Below are 4,659 nucleotides of genomic sequence, written 5' to 3'. Positions count from 1 at the left end.
ATTAGAGAACGGAGGCTTAGGTTTCTGGTGTACTGAGGATGTGTTAGTAGACTGAGAATGAGGAATGAAAATGTTGAATTAACAGTGGTTGAGACGAGTCGAGGACTCTGAATGAGATGAAGGATCCATGATATATTGAAGATGTTTTGAAAACCACTACACTACTTTTTATTGAAACTAAGAGACGCTATGTGCCTAGGCAAAGATTGAGGTTGGATCCCGCCTGTTCGAGGTAGCGGCGGCAGCGTAAGGGCGGTGGTTCGTCCCGCTTGCGCTTAGATGTGAGGTCGGTGGCAATAGATCTCGCTCGCATCCCTTCGGATCTATAGAACGTGCAGGCGCCAGTACCTGGACAATGATCCGAGCACTATATCTCGGGGGTTCCCATATGAGAATTCCGAAGGACGACGTCTCCATGGAGATGTGTCAGATTGGCAGTTGAAACGACAATGTGATATCACAGCCAGTAGGGTAGGCATTCATCATATGCATTTTCTATCTGTTTGTATGCTTTGACTACTTGTACTGGCTTGTCTAATTGTATAACATGCCTAATTGCTATTTGAATTACTTGCCATATATGCTTCTATTTGTGATTTACTTGCCTTGTATTTAATTGTGATTTCTGCTGGGATTGAGGAGGTTCGGAAGGCGGTGGCGATGGGATCGCATGGAGGATCGGTTGGTGAAGGCTGTGGGACAATGGTGTTTGATTAGATTAGAAATCCCATAAGATAGATTATCCTTTTATGGTGCTATGGTTTAAGTTTTGTTAAGGTCTTATATAATCATGCTTATCTATTGTAATATGCCTTAAGTTTGAATCTTGTGATGGATATGAAGTATAGAATTGCCTTTGGCGTCCCGGGGTCTTATATCCTACATCACTGGGCACTGTTACCATACTGAGAACCTCCGGTTCTCATACCATATTTTCTGTTGTATTTTTCAGATGCAGGTCGCAACCCACCTTGGTGAGTTGTTGGGGTGGTGACAGAAGCAGAGGATCCGGATAATTCCTTTTGAGTCTCCTTTGTTTATTTGTATATGTCTCTCATTTTTGTATTTTTATTTTGGCCTTGAGGCTTGTATTTGAGAGAGAACAAAACTTGTATAAGCCATTTTAAACTTCTGTTTCCTTCATCAGGCTTCTAGAATATATTATTTCCTTCTATATATAAATATGTGTAAGCCTTAGAGCTGTCGTAATCTCTGATTAACCTTTGCCTTACGGCTAGAGGTAAGGCTTAGGGTAATTAGGGTGTTACATTTAGTGGTATCAGAGTAGTTCGTCCTCGTGAGCCTGAGGGATGAACCGATTGTGCTTCATTGCATACTCAGTGTGTCTTTTCTTTGATGCTATTAGGTTATTTACTTGATATTTCATAACGTGCTTGGTTGTGAGTGCCTGTTTGGGATAATTAAAACGCTAGGCTTTTGATATTGGGACTGATCACCTTGATATCGATTGTTTGGTGTAGACAGGAAACCCAATGGTCACTCGCGGACGAGGTCGAGCATGTTCACGAGAGAGTAGGAATGAGCAACCGGCTAATAACCATGCCGAGTTCATGGCGGCGATGGCGAACCTAGCGAACACCATGGAAGCAAATGCTGCTGTGACTCTGCAAGTTGTGCAGAGGTTAACCCAACCGGCCATAAGCGAAAACGACAAGGGAGGAGGTGCTGAGGGCAGCTTGAGAGGTGTTTCAAGAACTCTAGCTGCTTTTTGGAAAGCTGGCCCGCCGGTTTTCAATGGTTCGACAAACCATATTGAAGCAGACAACTGGTTCCAAGTTGTGGAGCGTGCATTGTTAACTCAACATGTACCGTATGACAAGTTCGTGGAATATGCGACTTATCAGCTGGTGGGAGAAGCTCAACAATAGTGGCAAGGAGAGTGCCGACTGTGACACCAACAGAACGTGAACATTACCTGGGCGTTATTCGAGGAAGCTTTTTACAGGAGGTACTTTCATGGGTCATTAAAGGAGGCCAGAGAATTGGAACTGTTACAGTTGAAACAAGGGTCCATGACTATAGCAGAATACACCAGCAAGTTCGAAGAACTCTGTCGGTCCTCGAGGATAAGTTAGGGTACTCTTGAGTCTTATGAGGGATGGAAATGCATCAAATACGAAGTGGGGTTGAGAGAGGATATCAGGCGTGCTGTGGCTCCACTAGAGATAAGGAGATTTTCTGAATTGATAGACACTACGAGGGTTGTTGAAGATTATGCAAGGACGGTAGCCTCGTCAAGGAACACTCATGGAAGGAATACTAGTAGGGAACTCGATGATCATCTCGGACCAAGGGAACAGAACTTTAAGAAAGAGGGACATACTCCTCAGCATCTGCAAGGTCAAGGGAATGTCAGAAGGGGCAACAAAGCCCAGTTTCATCAGGCGAAAGGAAATGGTCGATACTATAATTGTGGGAAACCTGGGCATATATCTAAGTATTGTCACCATGGGAATAAACGAGATGGGGGCCAGAATCAACAGTCAGGCCGTGTGTTTGCTTTGGAGGCACGTGAGGCGACGGGGTCGGATCCTCCGACGAGAGGTAAGCGTATGCTTTGAGTATTATAGTACCTGGACCTGAGGATAGCTTGGTTCTATCTTTTGCAATGTCTCTGTTAGGGTTACGAGTGCTTAGGGTTTTGTTGGGAGTAAACCGTGGGAAAGAACGATTCTAGTGGCGGTAGCCGAGGATTTCGGACTTATGATGACGAACGATCAGAGTGGACGTGCCGGAATGGTTTACAGGTATGACTAGAAGTCTTGGCGGTTTCCTGCATGGATGATGGGTGCAGTTCAGCACTAGTTTTTTAACTATGATTTTGCGGTTTTAAGGTTTAGGATGATTTCTAATCTGGGTTGGAACTTTGGCTTAAATGATTCGGTTTTGAAAGTTAATTGGAACTCTTGATTTAAGAGATATGGTTTAGACGAACAGTGAGTTTTCTGATTTTGTTCAATTGTGAAAATGGTTTCCAATTTCTCTTATCGAAAGGGATTCAATTTGAAAAGTTTTAATTTAAGAAAATCATGATTTGAAGTAGGCAACTTCCGAGTAAACTATTTTGACTCCTTTAAAAAAACTCAACAGTGATCTGGTCTAAAATGTACTGTTTCGAATGATTTGGTTTTGAAATTAAGATTGGAACTTTGATCCAATGATACAACTTAAAAAGGAAAAGTGAGTCCTAAGATTCTGTTCATTGTGATTTTGGTTTGTAAATCTTAATTTAACAAAAAGGGATTCAATTGGAAATGTTTTGATTTAAAGGTTTCGATGAATTTAGGCAAATCATGCTTTAAAATGTTTGATTTACAAATAAACGGTTTTTGACTCTTTTGATAAGGTTTCAACAATCGACTCATTTAGATTGAAGTTGTTTTAAAGGTTTTGACAAATATTACAAAATCGGTATTTAGTTTAAGGAAAATTTTCGGATTCTTAATGATGATAATCAGAGTGACACAACAGAAGTTGTACGCTAAGCTGTCGAAGTGTAAGTTCTGGAAGGAGGAAGTGAAGTTCTTAGGTCACGTGGTGAACAAAGGAGGAATAGCCGCAGATCCTTCTAAGGTGGAAACGGTGATGGAATGGAAAAGACCGACAATGGTGACGAAAGTCAGGAGCTTCTTAGGTTTAGCCGGATATTACCGGAGATTCATTGAAGGATTTTCCCGGATTGCACTATCGATGACCGAGTTGACAAGAAAAGAAGCACCTTTTGTTTAGACGTCGGAGTGTAAAGAGAGTTTTCAGACTTTGAAGCAGAAGTTAACTTCAGCACCTATTTTAATCTTGTTGGAACTGCATGAACCGTTCGAAGTATTCTGTGATGCTTCTTTGAAGGGTTTAGGTTGCGTGTTGATGCAACACCGGAAATGTGGTGGCTTACGCATCGCGTCAGCTAAGACCGCATGAGGCGAACTACCCAACTCATGACTGGGAATTAGCGGCGATTGTGTTTACACTAACGAGGCACCCCTTGTACGGAGTGAGGTTTAATGTCTTTTTCTGATCACAAGAGCCTCAAGTACGTCTTTGATCAGAAATAGCTTAATATGTGTTAGAGAAGATGGATGGAGTTGCTTAAGGACTACGATTTTGAACTGAGTTATCACCCTGGAAGGTTGGATGTGGTAGCAGACGCTTTGGGTCGGAGATCTTTAATAATTGCTTGGATGAGAATCAAGGAAGAGGAGCTAGTGGAAAATTTTGTGGATCTTGCCGAAAGAACTTATTTAAACCAGTTGCATATTTCAAGTGCGTTTAAGACGGAGATTCAGAGGGCTCAGCAAGATGAGCGAAAGTTTCAGAGATTGTTCCAACCAGTTGGTGAGAAGAGGCGTGCGGATTTCACTAAGGATGGTGAAGGATTGTGGAGATATAAGGAGAGAATTTGCATACAGGATGTCGGGAGGTGGAGGCAAGACTTGTTGTCGGCGGCTCACTCCAATGGATTTCCTATTCATCCCGGAAGTGCGAAGATGTAGTATGACTTAAAGAAGATGTTCTGGTGGCCTGAGATTAGGGGTGGCAAAACGGGTCGAGCCCGTCGGGCCGATCCGCCAAACCCGCTAAAAAAGGCGGGTCGGGCTAGGATTTGGAGCCCGCCAAATTAAAAAAAACCGCCAAACCCGC

General features: G+C 42.8%; 1 long non-coding RNA gene across 1 annotated transcript in view; it reads left to right on the top strand.

The window, feature by feature from the left end:
- Window positions 932-4,659, top strand: part of LOC110270762 — a 12,349-nt gene continuing 8,621 nt past the window's right edge. The window contains exon 1 of the long non-coding RNA XR_002360398.1: window positions 932-941. This is a non-coding gene — a long non-coding RNA (uncharacterized LOC110270762). The remainder of the gene's footprint in view (window positions 942-4,659) is intronic.

This window comes from Arachis ipaensis, chromosome B04 (assembly GCF_000816755.2).
Source record: "Arachis ipaensis cultivar K30076 chromosome B04, Araip1.1, whole genome shotgun sequence".
Classification (NCBI taxonomy): domain Eukaryota; kingdom Viridiplantae; phylum Streptophyta; class Magnoliopsida; order Fabales; family Fabaceae; genus Arachis; species Arachis ipaensis.
The sequence above is the reverse complement of the archived record's forward strand: the minus strand, read 5'-3'. Positions and strand labels throughout refer to the sequence as shown.